Here is a 24,493-nt window from a genome sequence, read left to right on the forward strand (position 1 = left end):
GAATGTTATTTTATTTAGAAATAGTCTTGAATCCATTGAAGACACTATGAAGTTAGGATGAGATTATATTTGACTGAGGGGTATCTCTGAATCTAGTAATAGTGTCCTAATAAGAGATCACGTGAAGACACCAAGATTCACAAAGACCATGTGAAAATAGATACGGGATCCATAAACCAAGGAATGGCATGGACTGCACACAAATTTCAAAAGGCAAGAAGAGGAGGCCAGGAAATTATAATCCCTAGGGCCTTCCGAGGGAACCATCCTGGTACCATCTGGGTTCCATTCATCTAACCTCCGGAACGACGGGATAACAGAGTTCTGTTCATTTGTACCGGGAGGTGGTGGTTCCTTTTCATTTCTCCAAGGAAATAGCGCTTAAGAAGTACAGAGTTACTCCCTGTTCACTAAGCCTAGAGTTCACTCAGCCCGGAGACAAAGCTGGGTAAGGACTTGTAAATAGTTCTGTGGAGATGTTCCAGGAAGCCCTGACAAAGCAGAAGGGTCTGAACTGTGCAAGCAAACACAGGACCAGATACTGACCAGTTCACCAGTACAGGGAACTGGAGCCCAATTCCCCTGGGAAAGATGGCATAATGCACCTCAGAAAGCTCTTCAGAGAAGGGAGCCAAGTTAGTCCTTTGTTTTTTTTTTTTTTGTTTTTTTTGTTTTTTTTTTTTTTTACTTGAGTATTTCTTATATACATTTCGAGTGTTATTCCCTTTCCCGGTTTCGGGCAAACATCCCCCACTCCCCTCCCCTTCCTTATGGGTGTTCCCCTCCAACCCACCCCCCATTGCCGCCCTCCCCCCAACAGTCTAGTTCACTGGGGGTTCAGTCTTAGCAGGACCCAGGGCTTCCCCTTCCACTGGTGCTCTTACTAGAATATTCATTGCTACCTATGAGGTCAGAGTCCAGGGTCAGTCTATGTATAGTCTTTAGGTAGTGGCTTAGTCCCTGGAAGCTCTGATTGCTTGGCATTGTTGTACTTTTGGGGTCTCGAGCCCCTTCAAGCTCTTCCAGTTCTTTCTCTGATTCCTTCAACGGGGGTCCTATTCTCAGTTCAGTGGTTTGCTGCTGGCATTCGCCTCTGTATTTGCTGTATTCTGGCTGTGTCTCTCAGGAGCGATCTACATCCGGCTCCTGTCGGTCTGCACTTCTTTGCTTCATCCATCTTGTCTAATTGGGTGGCTGTATATGTATGGGCCACATGTGGGTCAGGCTCTGAATGGGTGTTCCTTCTGTGTCTGTTTTAATCTTTGCCTCTCTATTCCCTGCCAAGGGTATTCTTGTTCCCCTTTTAAAGAAGGAGTGAAGCATTCACATTTTGATCATCCGTCTTGAGTTTCACTTGTTCTAGGCATCTAGGGTAATTCAAGCATTTGGGCTAATAGCCACTTATCAATGAGTGCATACCATGTATGTCTTTCTGTGATTGGGTTAGCTCACTCAGGATGATATTTTCCAGTTCCAACCATTTGCCTATGAATTTCATAAAGTCATTGTTTTTGATAGCTGAGTAGTATTCCATTGTGTAGATGTACCACATTTTCTGTATCCATTCCTCTGTTGAAGGCATCTGGGTTCTTTCCAGCTTCTGGCTATTATAAATAAGGCTGCTATGAACATAGTGGAGCACGTGTCCTTTTTATATGTTGGGGCATCTTTTGGGTATATGCCCAAGAGAGGTATAGCTGGATCCTCAGGCAGTTCAATGTCCAATTTTCTGAGGAACCTCCAGACTGATTTCCAGAATGGTTGTACCAGTCTGCAACCCCACCAACAATGGAGGAGTGTTCCTCTTTCTTCTCATCCTCACCAGCATTTGCTGTCACCTGAGTTTTTGATCTTAGCCATTCTCACTGGTGTGAGGTGAAATCTCAGGGTTGTTTTGATTTGCATTTCCCTTATGACTAAAGCTGTTGAACATTTCTTTAGGTGTTTCTCAGCCATTCGGCATTCCTCAGCTGTGAATTGTTTGTTTAGCTCTGAACCCCATTTTCTAATACGGTTATTTGTCTCCCTGCGGTCTAACTTCTTGAGTTCTTTGTATATTTTGGATATAAGGCCTCTATCTGTTGTAGGATTGGTAAAGATCTTTTCCCAATCTGTTGGTTGCCGTATTGTCCTAACCACAGTGTCCTTTGCCTTACAGAAGCTTTGCAGTTTTATGAGATCCCATCTGTCGATTCTTGATCTTAGAGCATAAGCCATTGGTGTTTTGTTCAGGAAATTTTTTCCAGTGCCCATGTGTTCCAGATGCTTCCCTAGTTTTTCTTCTATTAGTTTGAGTGTGTCTGGTTTGATGTGGAGGTCCTTGATCCACTTGGACTTAAGCTTTGTACAGGGTGATAAGCAAGGATCGATCTGCATTCTTCTACATGTTGACCTCCAGTTGAACCAGCACCATTTGCTGAAAATGCTATCTTTTTTCCATTGGATGGTTTTGGCTCCTTTGTCAAAAATCAAGTGACCATAGGTGTGTGGGTTCATTTCTGGGTCTTCAATTCTATTCCATTGGTCTATCTGTCTGTCTCTGTACCAATACCATGCAGTTTTTATCACTATTGCTCTGTAATACTGCTTGAGTTCAGGGATAGTGATTCCCCCTGAAGTCCTTTTATTGTTGAGGATAGTTTTAGCTATCCTGGGTTTTTTGTTATTCCAGATGAATTTGCAAATTGTTCTGTCTAACTCTTTGAAGAACTGGATTGGTATTTTGATGGGGATTGCATTGAATCTGTAGATCGCTTTTGGTAGAATGGCCATTTTTACTATATTAATTCTGCCAATCCATGAGCATGGGAGATCTTTCCATTTTCTGAGGTCTTCTTCAATTTCTTTCTTCAGTGTCTTAAAGTTCTTATTGTACAAATCTTTTACTTGCTTGGTTAAAGTCACACCGAGGTACTTTATACTATTTGGGTCTATTATGAAGGGTGTCGTTTCCCTAATTTCTTTCTCGGCTTGTTTCTCTTTTGTGTAGAGGAAGGCTACTGATTTATTTGAGTTAATTTTATACCCAGCCACTTTGCTGAAGTTGTTTATCAGCTTTAGTAGTTCTCTGGTGGAACTTTTGGGATCACTTAAATATACTATCATATCATCTGCAAATAGTGATATTTTGACTTCTTCTTTTCCGATCTGTATCCCCTTGACCTCCTTTTGTTGTCTGATTGCTCTGGCTAGAACTTCATGAACTATATTGAATAAGTAGGGAGAGAGTGGGCAGCCTTGTCTAGTCCTTGATTTTAGTGGGATTGCTTCAAGTTTCTCTCCTTTTAGTTTAATGTTAGCAACTGGTTTGCTGTATATGGCTTTTACTATGTTTAGGTATGGGCCTTGAATTCCTATTCTTTCCAGGACTTTTATCATGAAGGGGTGTTGAATTTTGTCAAATGCTTTCTCAGCATCTAATGAAATGATCATGTGGTTTTTTTTTTCAGTTTGTTTATATGATGGATCACGTTGATGGTTTTCCGTATATTAAACCATCCCTGCATGCCTGGGATGAAGCCTACTTGATCAGGGTGGATGATTGTTTTGATGTGCTCTTGGATTCGGTTTGCCAGAATTTTATTGAGTATTTTTGCGTCAATATTCATAAGGGAAATTGGTCTGAAGTTCTCTTTCTTTGTTGTGTCTTTGTGTGGTTTAGGTATAAGAGTAATTGTGGCTTCATAGAAGGAATTCAGTAGTGCTCCATCTGTTTGAATTTTGTGGAATAGTTTGGATAATATTGGTATGAGGTCTTCTACGAAGGTCTGATAGAATTCTGCACTAAACCTGACTGGACCTGGGCTCTTTTTGGTTGGGAGACCTTTAATGACTGCTTCTATTTCCTTAGGAGTTATGGGGTTGTTTACCTGGTTTATCTTTCCTGATTTAACTTCGGTACCTGGTATCTGTCTAGGAAATTGTCCATTTCCTGTAGATTTTCAAGTTTTGTTGAATATAGGCTTTTATAGTAAGATCTGATGACTTTTTGAATTTCCTCTGAATCTGTAGTTATGTCTCCCTTTTCATTTCTGATTTTGTTAATTTGGACACACTCTCTGTGTCCTCTCGTTAGTCTGGCTAAGGGTTTATCTATCTTGTTGATTTTCTCAAAGAACCAACTTTTGGTTCTGTTGATTCTTTCTATGGTCCTTTTTGTTTCTACTTGGTTGATTTCAGCTCTGAGTTTGATTATTTCCTGCCTTCTACTCCTCCTGGGTGTATTTGCTTCTTTTTGTTCTAGAGCTTTTAGGTGTGCTGTCAAGCTGCTGACATATGCTCTTTCCTGTTTCTTTCTGCAGGCACTCAGCGCTATGAGTTTTCCTCTTAGCACACATTTCATTGTGTCCCATAAGTTTGGGTATGTTGTACCTTCATTTCATTAAATTCTAAAAAGTCTTTAATTTCTTTCTTTATTTCTTCCTTGACCAGGTTATCATTGAGTAGAGCATTGTTCAACTTCCACGTATATGTGGGCATTCTTCCCTTATTGTTATTGAAGACCAGTTTTAGGCCGTGGTGGTCTGATAGCAGGCATGGGATTATTTCTATCTTTCTGTACCTGTTGAGGCCCGTTTTTTGACCAATGGTCAAATTTGGAGAAAGTACCATGAGAAGCTGAGAAGAAGGTATATCCTTTTGCTTTAGGATAGAATGTTCTATAAATATCCGTTAAGTCCATTTGGCTCATGACTTCTCTTAGTCTGTCGACATCACTGTTTAATTTCTGTTTCCATGATCTGTCCATTGATGAGAGTGGGGTGTTGAAATCTCCCACTATTATTGTGTGAGGTGCAATGTGTGTTTTGAGCTTTAGTAAGGTTTCTTTTACGTACGTAGGTGCCCTTGTATTTGGGGCATAGATATTTCGATTGAGAGTTCATCTTGGTGGATTTTTCCTTTGATGAATATGAAGTGTCCTTCCTTATCGTTTTTGATGACTTTTAGTTGAAAATTGATTTTATCTGATATTAGAATGGCTACTCCAGCTTGCTTCTTCTGACCATTTGCTTGGAAAGTTGTTTTCCAGCCTTTCACTCTGAGGTAGTGTCTGTCTTTGTCCCTGAGGTGTGTTTCCTGTAGGCAGCAGAATGCAGGGTCCTCGTTGCGTATCCAGTTTGTTAATCTATGTCTTTTTATTGGGGAGTTGAGGCCATTGATGTTGAGAGATATTAAGGAATAGTGATTATTGCTTCCTGTTATATTCATATTTGGATGTGAGGTTATGTTTGTGTGCTTTTCTTCTCTTTGTTTTGTTGCCAAGATGATTAGTTCCTTGCTTCTTCTAGGGTATAGCTTGCCTCCTTATGTTGGGCCTTACCATTTATTATCCTTTGTAGTGCTGGATTTGTAGAAAGATATTGTGTAAATTTGGTTTTGTCATGGAATATCTTGGTTTCTCCATCTATGTTAATTGAAAGTTTTGCAGGATACAGCAACCTGGGCTGGCATTTGTGTTCTCTTACGGTTTGTATGACATCAGTCCAGGATCTTCTAGCCTTCATAGTTTCTGGCGAAAAGTCTGGTGTGATTCTGATAGGTCTGCCTTTATATGTTACTTGATCTTTTTCCTTACTGCTTTTAATATTCTTTCTTTATTTTGTGCGTTTGGTGTTTTGACTATCATGTGACGGGAGGTGTTTCTTTTCTGGTCCAATCTATTTGGAGTTCTGTAGGCTTCTTGTATGCCTATGGGTATCTCTTTTTTTAGGTTAGGGAAGTTTTCTTCTATGATTTTGTTGAAGATATTTACTGGTCCTTTGAGCTGGGAGTCTTCACTCTCTTCTGTACCTATTATCCTTAGGTTTGATCTTCTCATTGAGTCTTGGATTTCCTGTATGTTTTGGACCAGTAGCTTTTTCCGCTTTACATTACCTTTGACAGTTGAGTCAATGATTTCTATGGAATCTTCTGCTCCTGAGATTCTGTCTTCCATCTCTTGTATTCTGTTGGTGAAGCTCGTATCTACAGCTCCTTGTCTCTTCTTTTGGTTTACTATATCCAGAGTTGTTTCCATGTGTTCTTTCTTGATTGCTTCTATTTCCATTTTTAATTCCTTCAGCTGTTTGATTGTGTTTTCCTGGAATTCTTTCAGGGATTTTTGTGACTCCTCTCTATGGGCTTCTACTTGTTTATTTATGATTTCCTGGAATTCTTTCAGGGATTTTTGTGTCTTCTCTCTATGGGCTTCTACATGTTTATTTATGATTTCCTGGAATTCTTTCAGGGATTTTTGTGATTCCTCTCTTTAGGCTTCTACTTGTTCTCTAAGGGAGTTCTTCACGTCTTTCTTGAAGTCCTCCAGCATCATGATCAAATATGATTTTGAAACTAGATCTTGCTTTTCTGGTGTGTTTGGTGTGTATTCCATGTTTGTTTTGATGGGAGAATTGGGCTCCGATGGTGCCATGTAGTCTTGGTTTCTGTTGCTTGGGTTCCTGCGCTTGCCTCTCGCCATCAGATTATCTCTAGTGTTACTTTCTTCTGCTATTTCTGACAGTGGCTAGACTGTCCTATAACCCTGTGTTTTAGGAGTGCTGTAGACCTGTTTTCCTGTTTTCTTTCAGCCAGTTATGGGGACAGAGTGTTCTGCTTTCCGGCGTGTAGTTTTTCCTCTCTACAGGTCTTCAGCTGTTCCTGTGGGCCTGTGTTTTGAGTTCACCATGCAGGTCACTTGCAGCAGAAAAGTTGGTCTTACCTGTGGTCCTGAGGCTCAAGTTCGCTCGCGGGGTGCTGCCCTCGAGCTCTCTGCGGAGGCAGCAACCAGGCAGATCTGTGCCGCCGTTTTCGGGAGCTTCAGTGCACCAGGGTTCCAGATGACGTTTGGTATTTTCCTCTGGCGTCCGAGATGTGTGCAGTGTGCAGTCTCTTCTCGTTTCCCAGGCGTGTCTGCCTCTCTGAAGGTTTAGCTCTCCCTCCCACGGGATTTGGGTGCAGAGAACTGTTTATCCGGTCTGTTCCTTCAGTTTCCGGCGGTGTCTCAGGCGCAGGGGTCCTGCCGCTCCTGGGCCCTCCCCCACGGGAACCCAGAGTTCTTATATAGCTTCCTCTTGGGCTAGGGATGTGGGCAGGGGTGGGCAGTGTTGGTGTTCTCTTCCACTCTGTAGCCTCAGGAGTGCCCACCTGACCAGGCGGTGAGGTCTCTCTCCCACGGGGTCTGGGAGCAGAGATCTGCTGCGGGCCGGGATCCGCGGGTGTGGGACTCCTGGTAAAAACAGGAAGTGCCCGGTCCTAGAGGAATTCTGCCTCTGTGTGTCCCGAGTTCACCAGGCAGGTCTCTTGCAGCAGAAAAGTTGGTCTTACCTGTGGTCCCGAGGCTCAAGTTTGCTCGCGGGTTGCTGCCCTCGAGCTCTCTGCGGCAGCAGCAACCAGGAAGATCTGTGGCACCATTTCTGGGAGCTTCAGTGCACCAGGGTTCCAGATGGTGTTTGGTGTTTTCCTCTGGCATCCAAGATGTTTGCAGAGTGCATTCTCTTCTGGTTTCAAGTTAGTCCTTTGTTATACATGCTGCTTTCCCCACAGAAGAACTGCTTTGTTCATTCCCTTGATCACGTGGTTCGAATCCTTAGAGTTCATATTGATATTTACCTCTGTGGAGCTATGACTTAATCTTCACATCTGAATTCTAGAATCATGAGATTTCCACATACAGAATAAAAAGTGTTTTTATATGAATCTTCCTGACTCTTCCTTTTGCAATACTGGCTCCTTGTAGCCTTTCAGTGTCTGGGCCTCATTCTGGAGTACATCTGCCAGCAGAATTTGCTTCTTTAATAAGCATTGCTCAGATTAAAACCCATAGTTCACCTCTTTCTCATCGCGTGTGCCATGCAGTAAACCTAAGAGAGATCCTTTGTGACTAGATTCCCACACATGTGAGTTTGCTTAGAGCAAAGCAGCAAGGACCTTATTTTACAAACAACTTTGCAGGCTGGGAATCATGTTTGTTTGTGTGTTGTGTGTTTATGACAGGGTCTCATGGTGCTCAGGCTGAGAAGTTTATATATACATACATATATATATATATACACACAGACACACACACATATATACATATATATATGCATATATATATGTATATGTATATGTATTCCAGGTTAGCCTTGAATTTCTAATCTTTATATCTCTACCTCCCAATTGGTAGGACAAGAGCCATCTAAGCACCATGCACCACTAGACAGGGCTTTAATTGATTGTTTTTAACAAACACAGTATTTATCTTTTTTTAGTCTTATTCTTAGTTGCTGAGTCAAAGTGTTGACTTTGGAAATATATTTTTAAGGTTTGAACTTGATCTTGCAAAAAGCATATGTGAAAAAGTTAGCATAAGTTATTTAACCATCTCTGTGGGTACAGAGTACACACACACACACACACACACACACACACACACACACGCACACTCATCTCCTCCACTCACCTTTGGCATACTGCAAATTTGATCAAAAAATAGAAAAACAACTAGAGGAAAAGTTTTATGTCCTTTCAAACAATGGCAAATAGCACTAGAACAGCTGTCGAGAGCACCTGGTTTTCATTCCAGCAGCAGCAGAAGCACTGAAACTTCCAAGGTATGATGAGTTATTACCCACCATCTGCTTTACGAAATGCTAATTCTTCTTGAACCAAAATTACCATCCAGCAGATGAACTTTTTGCAAATCAACAAACCATCTCTCACACAAGGCCGTAGAGAGATCCCGAGCTGGAAATTATTAGCACAAATGATTTGCCAGAAACAGAATGGAATCTTATTAAAGAGCAGAGAAAATGGTGAATTGGATAATGAGAAGCAAAGCAAACAGTCAGCTATAGGAAGAAGGAAGCGTATATCTCCAGAGTGCAAGCCAGAGTGTATTCCACACATTGCTGCGGATTTCTGTAACAATGGCCACCTTTCATGTACTATTTGTTTAGGATTGCTGAGCCTGGAGCTCAGGGGCTAAAGGAGATTTGTCCTGGCTGTTCTTTCCCCCTGTGGTTGCAGCAAGAGCTCCGCTTAGAAAACATACACTTGTCTTTTTCAAAACCTTTCTGAACTCCGATACCACTCTTCTATTATTAATATACAATAAATATAGGAGGAAATGAAATGGGAGGTTTCACAGTGCCCAGACTGTAATAGTTCCCCCCTGGAAATCAGACTAGTTTTCTGGAAATCTTTTGGTTTAAAAAAATTTCAGTTGAAGAACTCAAGATTATATCCAGGTAAACAATGGCCCTCAGGTAAGACTCCCAAACCCTAACAAATAGGCCTCTACCCCCAAGCCTATGCTTACCTCAGTGTCTATTCCAGGTGTTTGACTCTAAATCAGACCACTCACCAAATAACCTTTAAGTCATATATTATACATTTTAAATAAAAGCCATCATGGGTTGAGTGTATTCCTTCTAATTTATTCACTCTTTGGTGATTCCCAGATGACGTCAGCTGATGCTGGACAGAGGAGTAGGCTCCACAGGACAATGATGCTTCTGAACTTTTGTCCCCTCTCTCTAGTCCAAACTTGAAATTGTGACATTTCCTGGAAATACATGCTCACATTTGAACAGTACGTCTCATTCTGCCTGTATTTGATATGGGCCAGGAATGGTGACACAAGCCTTTAATCTCAGCTCCCTGGAGGCAGAACTAGATAAATCTCTGTGAATTCGCGGACAGCCTGATTTACATATGGAATTTTAGGGCTGTCTTAGAGTTTCATTCCTGTGAAGAGACACCATGACCAAAACAACTCGTATAAAGGACAACTTTAATTGGGGCTGGCTTACAGGTTCAGAGGTTCAGTCTATTGTCATCATGGCAGTGCCCAGGCAGACATGGTGCTGGAGAAGGATCTGAAAGTTCTAGTCTTGATCTGTAGGCAGCAGAAGGGGCCTATGTGTCACACTGGTTGTAGCTTGAACATATATAAGACCTCAAACCCCGCCTCCACTGTGACACACTTCTTCCAACTAGGCCACACCTACTCTAAAAGGCTACCCCTCTTAATAGTGTCACTCTTAATGGGCCAAGCATTCAAACACATGGGAGCCTTTGGGGGACATCCCTATTCAGACCACTGTAAGGGCAGCTAGAGTTACTGTTACATACCTTGTCTCAAAATATACACAGAGTTAGATACCTTGTCTCAAAACCAAAAACAAACATTAAAAAACATCCCTAAAAATGAAATACAAAAAAAAATCAAATCAAAGCAAAACCAATACCTCCCTCCCAGACACAAAAAAATCAAACAAGAAAACATTTGAATGGTACTACTATGATGTCTAGAATTTTAAAAAATATATAAAAATATGTGCTTGCTTGCTGATTGTACTATATAATATGGAATTTAATTGTAGAAAATTTTGTGAAATTCAGAAAAGAGTGAAGAAAATCAGACACTTAAAACTCAAGAATCCTCAAATAGCCATTATCAACAATTTGGTATGTGTCAGCGATTCTCAACCTTCCTAATTTTGTGACCCTTTAACACAATTTCTCATGTTTTGGTGATCCTCCCCCAGCATAAATTTTTTTTCATTGCTACTTCATAACTGTAATTTTGCTGCTGTTATGAATCAATCATATATATATATATTTTGATGATCTTAGGTGAACCCTGTGAAGGAGTTGTTCAGTGTCCAAAAGGGTTTGACCCACAGGTTGAGGCTAGTATATATATTCTTCCAAATATATACTTTAAAAATTTCCAGGCATAGCTACTTTAAAACGCAGTGAAATGAAAACAAAGTAATTATTAACAGCTGTGTGGCTTTTTATTCTACAGTCTGGCAAGGGTTAAGGGTTCATCTTTACAACATACACTTGAGGACAGAAGAAAGTTATGCAATCAGAATGGCGGGAGGATCACTTTTTGAAGATGTACCAGACACAAAATATCTAAGCATGCATGCTAGATCTATTTAATTTTTTAATTTTATGTAAGAGTGTTTCCTGAATGTATGGGTCTGTGTGGCTAGTTCCTGAGGAGGCAAGAAGATGGTGTCAGATCCTTTCAGGATGTAGAGATAGTTATCATGTTAGTAATAGGAACTTGTGGTAGTTTGAATAAAAACGGACCCCCACGGGTTCATAGGGGTTGATACTAGTAGGAGGTGAGGCCTTGTTAGAGAAACTGAGTCACTAGGGGTGGGCTTTGAGGTTTCGAATGCTCAAGCCAGACCCAAAGTCTCTCTCTTCCTGCCACCGGCAGATCCAGATGTAGAACTCTCAGCTACTTGTCAGCGCCATGTCTGCCTGTGTGCTGTCATGCTTCCTGCCGTGATCATAATGGACTAAACCTCTAACATGTAAGTCAGCCCCAATTACATGCTTCAGTTTATAAAAGTTGCTATGGTCATGACATCCCTTCACAGCAATAGAAGTTTGACTAAGACAGAACTGAACCCTGGTCCTCTGGAAGAACAACGATCTCTCTGGCCCTTGCACACACATTTTACATTGTGCTGTGATGGTAGAGTCTCTGCTACCTGAAGGAGGGTTTCAGGTTGCATTGTTTCTCTTACATCTTCAGTGCGGTGCTACCTTGTCTTAAAAATAGAATCTCATTTAAAACTCCACCATACACATTGCCCTAATGCCGTTAAATATATTCTTTAGCATGTTTTCAGTGTATCTATATCACTGAATTGTCGGAGGACTTCTTTTTCACTATTCCCCTCGACTGTACAAATTCCTGCAATTTCTCACTCTATTCTCCATGTTTCTGTTGTGCAGATCCTTCGATTAGTGCTACCCAACAAGAAAAGAACAGGTAACCGACATTGACCAATTTGATTTGAAGTCCTTTTGCATTTACAAGTAAAACTGTTTCTTATCGTTCAAACTTCATCCAAAGACTAAGGACTCTGAATTAATTTAAACACTGTTGGGACTGGTTTCCTTAGATCTTTATTCCTAAAATATAAAATCGGGTGGATGATCACAACCATTCCATAGTGTTATTAGCACATATATGCATACAGTAGGGTATGGCACATACTAAGTATTTAATAAACATCATTTTGTTATCGTTTCCTTGCATTTATAAACTCAGAGTATAACATTCAAGGTAATGATTATAAGTTAATGCTTTTCACATTACCAATGATTTATTTATTTTTTTCTATTAATATATTTTGAAAATGTTGAGCTCCTCTGTCGTTAAGTGTTCAGTGTTCATGCTCCTTTATGGGGATTCTCTCTCTCTCTCTCTCTCTCTCTCTCTCTCTCTCTCTCTCTCTCTCTCTCTTTCTCTCTCTCTCTCTCTCTCTCCTCTCTGTCATAACTAATATTTATTTTTCCTAGTGGAAGGGAGACATAGTTTTAAGTTCTTGCTGACAATTTTGTGAGGAATGCATCATAAAGTTTCTTGTGCAAACTGCTGAACTTGAGAATGGGAGCTGAGGGGGCCTCCTGTACAAATACTTTTTCCACAATATGATTTCCCCTTCTAAAGCACTGTATAGTAAGAAAAAGAGCCTGTCACTTTCTGCACAGTTGGCAGAAGGCAGACAAGTCTGGAATTCAATGATGCAGACTTCAGGTCACTTCATGAACTTCTCACAAAACAAAGCAACGGGCAACTAGAGTGGTTGTTGGCACATAGCTTGTGGGAAATGTATAGTGACAGTTGCACATGTCTCTGTGAAAAGTTTGTATTTGTTTAAGACATTCTACAGGGCCTCTTTTCTCCTACAACTCCAGTGTAGTGTCTGACATGGACTACATGCCTCTTTAACTCTAAGTAAACACTTCCTATTGGCTGAACAGTTGTTTCCTTCCTACCCCATAGCTTGATTGTGGAGGCTCACCTCACTGGTAAGTACCAGAGGACCGAATTCTTCACAGATGATGTGCCTAAGATCATTGACTTTTCAATCAAACCAAAAGAGTAAACAGTGGAGATTTATATAAAATCCAGAGGGAGAAAATGTCTGCATTATTAAAAAGAGTAGTTGAATGGGAAACCAGACTTAGATCTGTCTTGAGCCCAAGTTTGGAAGTCATGAGATAGTGATCAGGATAAAGAATGCAGAGCTGGGATATCAAAGCTATAGGCCTGGTTTGTTGGTCAGCGGCTGTGTGACCTTGGGCCAGCACTTTGTCTTGTTTCCACTCCTGAGATGCAAAGAGAAAATAGTACTTTGGTTTATAAAGCTATCATTAGCCTAGTGAGTTTATGGTATAGCCTTGCATAAATTGTTTAAAAAGCATCAGCTGGTAGGCTAGAGAGGCATCAGTGACTAAGATTACTGGTTTCTCTTTCAGAGGATCTGGGTTTAATAGCCAACACCCACACAGTGACTTGTGACCATGTATAATTTAAATCCCTGGGGTTCCAATGCTCTCTTCTGGCCTTTGATAGCACCAGGTGCACATATATGTGATTCACAGACAACTATGTAGGCAAAACACCCCTACACATTATATAGATATTTAAGAAACAATGGAAATAATTTTATTAATATTGCTACCCAGATTTTCTTTAGGATGCAGATCTATAGTTTAGCATTAGGATTCTGGGCCAAGGAAATGGAAGGCACTGGAGACAGAGTCTATGGGTATCCAGGAAGAGTGAGTGTCGTGCCTCCCTAATGCCTCTTGGTATTTTTCCTGTTATTATGTTTGGCTCTCACTGGGTTCAGTGTGGGCTATTATCTGAGAAGACACAGAAGGAACTAAAATTCTGCCTGGGCAATAGTCACACTAAACAGTGTGTCTGTCCACAGGAAGTCATAAAAATTCATAGAAAAATTCATCTAAAGAGTATAATGGATTCAATGAAGAAGAAAGTCACAGCAGTAACACACATTTGCTAACTTTTCTGAGATTTTTATTTCCCACAACGAATATGTAATGTTGATCTGTCCATTCATCATGATTTTCATTTTATAATATGATTAATCAATTATATATTTTTGTATAGTGAAGATCATAAAATGTAACATGTCTAAAATAATGTTTTTTAATTAAATGCTGTTTGGATAAATATTAAAGTGAGAACTACCTTTTTTTTTACTAAAAGAATATTTTCTTAAGACTTTTAAAAAATAATGCTTTTGTTCGATCCCCAGCTCCGAAAAAAAGAACCAAAAAAAAAAATAATGCTTTTGCTTGAGATCCAAATTCTTTCAAGTGTTACCTTTAAGTTCCAAAGTGGCAAAGTCTATGTACCAATGGAAATGCTTTCCCTCCGAAATTACAAAGAATGTGACCATATTAAACAACAAATTATGGGTACTTGGAAATGGCTTGTCAGTGTAGGGCATCTGGTGCTTTTGTGGAGGTCCTGGGTGCAATTCCCAGGACCCACATAGTGGCTCACAGTCATCTGTAACTCAGCTGTCAGAGGGCAGAAGGGGACATTGGATCCCTTGGGACTTAAGTTATACACAATTATATACAGGGTGTTGGTCACTCTCTTTTGGCTTATGCAGGCATCAGGCACGCAAGTGGCACACAGGCATACAAACAAAGACTTCAAAAGATTATTTCATAAAATGAGAATCAAAAGATTATTTCATAAAATGAGAATTATACAAAACACAAAAAATAGACAATAAATCATGGCATCTTGACTCCTTGCACAACCACTCGGGAAACCTACTGCTGGAAGAGGCCCAGTCATGTTTCATGGACACCAAGAGCCAGGAACACAAGTCACCTGGAGAGGCAGACTGTTTTTAGGAAGGTAAACCTATAGGTTGACTATACATTTTGCTCAAAGAAATTAATTGTGTAGAAAATTTCAGTACAATGTCCAATGGCAAATGAAATGGCATGTGGTGTTTTTACGTTTTTCTTTTAGTGTCTCTTCTAGGGTGTTTTGTTTTTTACATTAGAAGAATGTTGTAAAAAATGTATAGTAATTTATACCTTCTAGAAACATGAAATAAAATCTTTATAAAGAGAAAAGGAATGTTGAGGCAGACCAATAGCTAGCCGTTGCTTATTTAAAATATGTTTATAAAATTCCTTATAGTGTGAGAATTAATATATTTGGACTGACCCTGTGTTCAGGAAATTTCAAGCTCTAGCTTGTCGTTTTTACCTGCACATATATGATGTTTATGTTATGTTCTGCTGTATCCAGCGCATATTTACACTGTTCAATCTGTTACAATGTAACAAATGTACACACTCATAAATTCATCAACAAAATAATCACAGTATAGATATAGGTATCATAGCCATGCCCAAATTTGCTCATACCCCTTTAAAACCATTTTTTCTCAATAATTTTAAGAATCCACTTACATTTTGTCTTACTGGTCAAGCTTAGATATAACTTTTTAGACTTTCTTCATTGAGGTGGCCTTCATCTCTTTAACATCATCTCTCACATTGGGAATTGAAGCCAAGGCTGTGTGTGTGCTGGCTCTGCCAGCTCTGACTTTAGCAGTTTTTTTGAGGAGTACTAGTGAGGTATATTGGGTAGACTGGTGTTCAACTATTTTCCTGACAATTGGATTGAGGTTATACCTTTGAGGTAGATCACTGTTACAAAGTAGCACAATTATTACACTGTTTCAAGGGCACAGGCTGTTGACAGAACTTGTCCTTCTATTGCTGTGACTGACCTTGATCACCTCACCTCCTCCCTTTTCCTAATGCAGTATTCAGAAGGAAAGCTCTATGCACACTCACATTAGAGGAGTGGAGAACTATGATCCCCTCCCTTGAGAGCAGAACATCTCATAAATTCTCCAGAATTCTTCTGCCAAGGGTATTTTTATTTGTGGATTTGCCTCAACTTCTTTATTCAATGTCTTTATATTGTTGCTTCTGCAAAGCCATGAACATGAAGTATTGCTCCATTTGCTTAGATTTTCATTATTTTCATACTGTTTTGCAGATTTTCACATGGGTGCTATAGTTATTTGGTTAGAATTATAACTACATATTTCGTTTTGGGGGGTGCTATTGTAAGTTTCAGCGAGCTTCCAATTGCAATTACTCATTGAGTTTGTTGTATGACTGCATTAGCTCCTTCGGTCATTTTGTCAAATCTTTGAAATTTCCTATACAGAAAACCATGCCATCTACAAATAGAGACAGTTATTTCGCTAAGATCCATATTTTAAAATTTGTTTTAGTGTTCTAATTAACATTGTGGCAAACCTTCGAATTGGCATAAGATAATAAATTTCAGATTATATTCTGACATGGGGAAACATGACAAATAATTAACTTTGAAATATGTTAAGGTAGGGGTTTTAAAAATAAGTTCTCTTTAAAAAGTTAAGGAAGTAATAGTTTTAAAATCTGTCTGGGGGTTCCCCCTCTTTTTCTTCTCCATTTCCCTGGCTTCTTCCTTCTCATTGTATTTGGATATATTTGTTGAATGTATTGGATACCGTTTGATGAAAGTATTGCCCTCTCTCCATTATATTCCCTATATTATGGATTTGCCAGAAATTCTAGTTTAATTTATTTTTAGCATGCACAGGAGTTGGGATTTTGTTTAATGCCTTTTCAATGTCATCTGGCACCATCATATCATTTCCTTCTGCAGTTTATGGATCTGGTGCGTGGAAATGATTGATTGTCAGAGTTTTAAGCTAGCCTTGCCTACTTGGAACAAATCCAGTCAGTCACAGTGTATAGTTCCTTTCATGAATTGCCAGATTTGATGATACTTTGTCAAAGATTTTCACATCTATATTCATGAGAGATGTTGGCGTGAAGTTGGCATTTTTTGAAATATCTTTATCTGCTTTGATATTAGGGTCCTGCTGGATTCACAGAATGAGTTTTTATATTTCTGTTCTCGTTTTTTTCCTCGGCCAACAGTTGCCATGGCTGATTCTTGTCCTGGTTCTCTGTCTCTTCTGAGTTGTTTTTCCTTTCAGATGAATGTCATTATTTCTCTGAAAACTGTTCACAATGCACTGGATAGTGGGATCTGGAGTCAAATGCTCCTATTGTGAATGCGTTGATGTGACTTGACATTGGGCTGTTTGCTCTAGACATGTACACCACAACCTTTTGTCTCCCCTGAGGCCTTTATTACCTCTGTCCCTTTGGTACTTCCCAAAGTTCTTATCCTCAGATGGTCTCTGAGTCTTGCAGCTTTTCTTATCTGTGATTATTTTTGTTTTATTGAAAATAGATTTTTTCAAACAATACATCCCTATTACAGTTTCTCTTTCTTCTACTCCTCCCATTTTCTATCTTCCCTTCCACCTGGATCCACCCCTTTCTGTCTTCATTAGAAAATAAATATATATCTAAAGGATAATAATGAAATAAAATACAATATAACAAGACAAAACAAAACAAAACACCTCAGAATGGGACAAAACAGAAGGAAAAGAGCACAGGAAAAGACACAAGAGACAGATGTAGATGTGGAGACACACATTGCCACACTCAGAAATCTCAAAAGAAAATCAAAACAACAACAATCAAACAAAGAAAGAAAACAAATGGAATGCCAAAAGGAAGGAAAAAGTAAAATGTATAAAATAAAAGAAAGAATTAAAAAAAATGCTTGACATACTGATTAATGACGCCCGCAGGCTTCATGCCAGCATTACACTAGCATTTCTTGCAGGCAGGAGACCATTGTTGATCAAAGGGTTTGTGGCTGGGTTGGTGTTTGTTTGTTTCTCCTTTGGAAGCTTGCAGTACCTTCCTGTACCGCCAGAACATACAGGTGAAAGCTCTATGTGGGCAGCAGTTCTGCACCTCAGTGTTCAGTGAATTATGTAGGTGTTGTCTTCAGCAACAGAGCTTTACTGTCAGTTTGTGGAGAGCAATCTATAATCTTGGTAACCATCCCCATAAGATTCCTTGGGCCAAAAACTCAGTAGGACGTGACCCATTCCCAGTATTGGAAGTTTTGTTTGGTGGCAAGAGAAGCCCAGCTGGGAGAACTATTTCCATTATTTGTCAATTTTATTTAGATTGCTTTCATCTATCTGTGTATTTTAGGAAGCTTCTACTGTATAAGGTGTATATGGAAATACTACCCCTCAAATGGGTTGTCTTGCCCATTGTTCCCAACCTTGTCCCACTGACCTCTCCCCTTCCCTGGTTCCTCTTGTCCCAGTCCCTACCCCATCCATCCATAATTATCTATTCCTCTTCCTAGGGAGATCTATTTTTCTAACCTCTGTAGTTCTATGGATTGCAGCATAGTAGCACTGATTTAATAGCTAATACTGTCATATACATGAATATATACCATATTTGTGTGTGTTTTTTTTCCTGAGTCTGGATTAGCTCACTAAGGCTTTTTTTCTAGTTTCATTCATTTACCTCTGAATTTCATTTTTTATGACTGAGTAATATTCCATTCTTTAAATGTACCACATTTTAAAATCCATTCATCTCTTGGGGTACATCTAGGTTGTTTCTAATTTCTCACTATTATGAATAAAGCAACAGTAAATATGATTGAGAGAATATTTTTATGGTAGGATTAATTATTCTTTGGATATGTACCCAAAGTTGTATAACTGGATCTTGAGGTTGATCGATTTCTATCTTTCTGAAGAAACATCATACTGACTTCCATAATGGCTGTGTAATTTGTGGTCCCACCAGCAATGTTTGAGTGTTTTGCTGAGTCTATATACTTACCACCATCAGCTGTCATTTGTTTATTGACCTTAGCCATTCCAAAAGGTGTAACAAGAGATCTTAAAGTAGTTTAGATTTTATTTCTCTGTTGGCTAGAAAAGTCGAATATTTTGTTAAGCGTCAGCCATTTGAAATTCTTTTAAAAATTCTGTTCAGATCTGTATCTCATTTTAAAATTGGGTTATGTTTTCTTTTATGTATACAATTTTTAAAATTTTAAATTAATTAATTAATTAATTAATTTTTACACTCCAGATTTTATTCCTCTCCCGATCCACCCCCCGACTGTTCCACATCCCATACCTCCTCCCCACACCTCCCCTTTCCACAATATGTCCCCGTCCCACCCACCCCACAAGACCTCTAAACTTCCTGGGGCCTCCAGTCTCTTGAGGATTAGGTGCATCTTCTCTGACTGAACCCAGACCCGGGAGTTCTGGGTTCATAACCTTACATAAGTTGGAGGCCTCATCTCAGTTGGTACATGCTACCTGCTTGTTGATCCAGTGTCTGAGCGATCTCGGGGGTTCAGATTGAGTCTGCTGATCCTCTTACAGGGTTGCCCTCCTCCTTAGCTTCCTCCAGCTTTTCCATAATTCAACCGGGGGGGTCAGCAGCTTCTGTTCCTTGGGTGCACAGATCTGCACCTGACTTTTCCCATTGCTTGTTGGGTCTTTTGGAGATCAGGCATGGTAAGACCCTTTTTGTGAGCGCTCCATAGCTTCAGTAATGATGTCAGGTCTTGGGACCTCCCCTTGAGCTGGAACCTACTTTGTTCCTGTTACTGGACGTTCTTTTCCTCGGGCTCTTCTCCATTTCCATCCTTGTATTTCTTTTAGATAGTAAGAATTATGGGTCAGAGCTTCAGCTGTGGGATAGCAACCCCATCCCTCACTTGATGTCCTGTCTTTCTGCTGGAGGTGGGTTCAATAAGTTCTCTCTCCCCACTGTAAGGCCTTTCATTTATGATTCTCCCTTCTGAGTCCTGAGAGTCTCTTACTTCCCAGGTCAATGGTACATTCTGGAGAGTCTTCCCAACCTCCTTCCTCCCAAGGTCACCTGTTTCCATTCTTTCTGCTGGTCCTTAGGGCTTCAATCCTTTTCCCCCACTCAATATCAGATCATGTTCCCCTCTCTCCCACACACATACTCTTTCCCTCCTCTGTCCTTCCCTCCCTGTTACCTTGTGGTTGTTTCTTCTCCCTCCCAAGTGGGACTGAGGTGTCCTCACTTGGGCTCTTCAGCTTGTTGACCTCTTTGAGTTCTGTGAACTGTATCTTGGGTATTCTGTACTTTTTTTTGGCTAATATACAGTTATTAGTGAGAACATACCATGCATGTCCTTTTGTGTCTGAGTTACCTCACTCAGAATAATATTTTCTAGTTCCATCCATTTGCCTGCAAAACTAAGGATGCCCTCATTCTTAATAACTGAGTAGTATTCCATTGTGTAAATGACTACATTTTCTGTATCCATTCTTCTGTCATGGGACATCTGTTTCCAGTTTCTGGCTATCACAAGGCTACTACGAACACAGTGGAACATGTGCCCTTGTGGCATGGTGGGGCATCTTTTGGGTATATTGCCAAGTGTGTATTTCTGGGTCTTTAGGTAGATCTATTTCCAATTTTCTGAGGAACCTCCAAATTGATTTCCAGAGTGGTTGTGTCAGTTTGCAATCCCACCAGCAATGGAGAAGTGTTCCTCTTTCTCCACATCCTCACCAATATGCATTGTCACCTGAGGTTTTAATCTTAACCATTCTGACTTGTGTAAGGTGGAATCTTAGGGTTGTTTTTATTTGATTTCTCTGATCACTAAGGACTTTGAACATTTGCATTAGCTTCTATTGCATGCTATAATTTTGATGGGGATTGCTTTGAATATATTCATTACTTTTGCTAGCATGGCCTATCTATCTATCTATCTATCTATCTATCTATCTATCTATCTATCTATCTATCTAATTTTACTTGTTTACTTTATATCCCATTAGCTCCCTTCCTTCTCATCACACCCTCAATTCTTCCCTCCATTCCCCTCTTCTCTGTTGAGTAGGTGAGGTGCCCCTGGTTATCCCTATACCTTGGTACATCAAGTCTCTGTGTATCCAGGTACATCCTTTCCCACTGAGACCAGACAAGGCAGCCCAGCTAGAAGAACATATCCATATATAGGCAATGGCTTTTGGAATAACCCCGGCTCCAGTTGTTTGGGAATCCACATGAAGACCAAGCTGCACATATGTTCAGGGAGGCCTAGGTACAGTCTGTGTATGTTCTTTGGTTGGTGGTTTAGACTATGAGAACCTTAAGGGTCTAGGTTAGTTGACTTTGTTGGTCTTTCTTTGGAGTTCCTATCCCCTTTGGGGCCTTCAACCTATCATTCTATTCTTTAAGAGTCCCCAAACTCAACCCACTGTTTGGCTTTGGGTGTCTACATCTGTCTGAATCAGCAGATAGATGGAGCCTCTCATAGTTCAGCTATGCTGGAGCTCCGTCTGCAAGTATAATAGAGTATAGTTAATAGTGTCAGGGATTTGTGCTTGCCCATGGATGGGTCTCAACTTAGGCCAGTTATTGGTTGAAGTATGGCCATGATCCATGACCATGGGAAATCTTTCTATCTTCTGATATCTTCTTCAATGCTTTGACATTTTTGTCATATAAGTATTTCACTTGCTTGACTAGAGTTACTCCAAGATGTTTATATATATATATAAAATATATATATAATATATATATGTGTGTGTGTATGTATGTATGTATGTATGTATGTATGTATGTATGTATGTATTGAGGCTATTGAAAAGGTGTCATTTCCCCAATTAATTTCTTAGTCAAGAATATATACTATGGATCATTTATATATAGAAAAGCTACTGATTTTTGTGAGTTTATTTTGTATTTTAACTTCAGTGTAGAGGGCACTCAAGTTCATAAAAGAAATACTACCACAGTTAAATCATTTATTAACCCTTATAAACTGAAGGTATGACTATAAAACACCATCATGCAAGTCTTTTACTCGCTTAGTTACTGATTTACCCTTCTATATGAAAGGTATTGTTTCCTTGAATTCTTTCTCAGTCTCTCTCTCTCTCTCTCTCTCTCTCTATATATATATATATGCATGTGTGTGTACATGCCTGTGTGTGTGTGTGTGTGTGTGTGTGTGTGTGTGTGTGTGTGTGTGTATGAAGGTCATTGATTTTTGTGAGTTAATTTTATATCCAGATACTTTTCTGAAAGTATTTATCAGCTGTAGGAGTATCCAGGTGGAATTTTTAGGGTCAATTTCATATCCTATCATATCATATGCAAACAAAGATACTTTGACTTCTTCCCTTCCAAATTGCATTCCCTTGATCACATTCAGCCGTCTTATTGCTCTAGATAAGACTTCCAGTTTTATATTGAGTAGGAATGGAGAGAGTGGATAACCTTGCTTTGCTAGTTTTTTAATTTTAGTAGAATTGCTTTGAGTTTCTCTCCAGTTAATTTGATGTTGGCTATGCTTGCCATAAATTGTCATTATTGTGTTGTATCTGTAATATCTGTAATATCTCCAAGGCTTTTATCATGTCATGGTGTTGGATTTTGTGAAAGACTTTTCTGCATCTAACAAGATGATCATGTGGATTTTGTCTTTTATACTGTTTATATGATGAATTATTTTTTGAGTTTATATATTGAACTACCCCTGAAATTCTGGGATAAAGCCTCCATGATCATAGTGGATGATCTTTTTTTTTAATGTGTTCTTGCGTTTGGTTTTCAAGTTTATTTTATTGAGAATTTTTGCCTGTAATCTCTTTCTTTGTTGACTCTTCATGTGGTTTAGGTATCAGGGTAACTCTGGTCTCATAAAATGGTTTGTGCAATGTTCCTTCTGTTTCTACAATGTGGAATAATTTGAGACATATTAACACTAATTCTTCTTTAAAAGTCTGACAGAATTCTGCTTGAACCATTTGATGCCAGACTTTTGTCTTCTTTGGGTATGATGGGAACCTTTTTGTTTGTTTAGAAAGTTATGTTTATTCAGATATTCAATATTATATTTTCAAGAAGTCTCATTATAGTTATTAGTATGCCCTAGTGGAACATTAACTATCCAAGTGTACATGCTTGAATTTTTTAAAGTACAGAATGCTCTGTTCATGCTACATATAATCTAGGAACTTCCAACACTACACAATGATATTTTAATAAAAGCACCTGAAATTGTTAAACAAGCTAAATTGTATATAACACAGTTCTGAATGTTTTATAATCCATCTTGTTTCACCTTCTATTATATGATAGTTTTTTTTTATCAAAATCCCTACACTAATGTTACAAATGTGGGCATTGTAATTTTGTACATTTCTTTTAGTCCTATGGGATTGGTTTCAGTCCTCCTGATGTAATCAGACCATAAAAGAATAGCCCTCATTATTGGGACTCATGACTTCAGAAAAGGAGGTCTCTGCACATACTTTCTGTGTCCTAAGGACTCAGGAAAAACATGAGGTCTAAGTAATCAGCAACCCTGACCAGACTTTGTAGAGCCTTGACCTGTTATCTTTCAATCTCCTGAATGATAAGAAAGACATCTGTGTAACTCACTTGCTTTGATGAGAAACTTTTAATGACCTATTTTATTTCACTAGGCATTATAAGTATGTTTAAACTGAATTTATATGATCTTGATTTATCTTTGGTAAGTAGTTCTTACTGAAAAAATTATTCAGTTGATGGAGTATATGTTTTTAAAATATGTCCTTTGCTTCTCTGGATTTCCATGGTATCTCTTGTTATGGTCTCCCTTTCATTTCTAATTTCATTAATTTGGATCTTTTTCTTTCTACATTTTAGTTAATTTGGATAAGGCTTTGTAAATGAGTTATCTTTAATGTATGTGTAAACAGTGAACTAATCTGACAACTGTATTTCTTTACCATATGCTAGTCTCCAATAACCCTACAGAGAAACCAGGATTCTTTGAAGCTACACCTCGTAGCTGAGCAATTAAATAACCTACCTTAACTTCCTACGCTAATCTGGCTATCTCCCTGCTCCATCTCCATGAAACCTGTGTATTATTATTAATCTGGCTCTCTGTGCTTCACGTGTGTTTCCATGATCTCTTTCTGAATCCCTTCCTCATGGCTCCAATTCCTCCATCCTTTTAGCTTATCTGAAACTCCTTTTCTTGCTCTCTTTCTCCTCCCCTGTCTAGGAGATGTCCTGTCTTACTCTCTACTCTGCCCCACCATTGGGTGATCAGCATTTATTGACAAGGAAGAGAATGAATTGTCAGAATTGTTTACACTAACTTGAGATAGGAGATTCTTGGTATACATATTATAATGCAATGTCTAGATTGAAACAGGGTATGAGGGCAGAAAAATCAGCATTTGACTAACACAAGGGTAAACTTTACACAGTATAAAAAAACATTATGCCTACAAGGCTTTGCCAATGTTATTGATTTTCTCAATGAACCAAATCTTTGTTTCATTGATCTTTGTGTTTTGTTATTTTTTTTTTTTGTTTTATTGATTTCAGCCCTCAGTTTGGTTATTCCTTGCTGTCCACCCCTTTTGGAATATGATTTCGTTTTTGTTCTATACCTTTCAGGTTTGTTGTTGAGTTACTAATGTGAAGTCATTCCATTTTTTCGTGTGTGTGTGTAGGCACTTAGTGCTATGAACTTGCCTCTTAGGGTTGCCTTCGTTGTGTCCCACAGGGTATGTTGTGTTTTATTTTCATCCAAGTCTTAACTTTTTAAAAATCTCTTTCTTAGTTTCCATCTTGACCTATTTTTCATTTAGAATTGAATTGTGCAGCTTCCACGATTTTGTAAACTTTTCATTGTTTTAGTTATTGATATCCATCTTTAATCTATGATGGTCAGATAAGAAACAGGGAGTTA

The sequence above is a fragment of the Rattus norvegicus genome, chromosome 6 (genome assembly GCF_036323735.1).
Source record: "Rattus norvegicus strain BN/NHsdMcwi chromosome 6, GRCr8, whole genome shotgun sequence".
Lineage (NCBI taxonomy): Eukaryota > Metazoa > Chordata > Mammalia > Rodentia > Muridae > Rattus > Rattus norvegicus.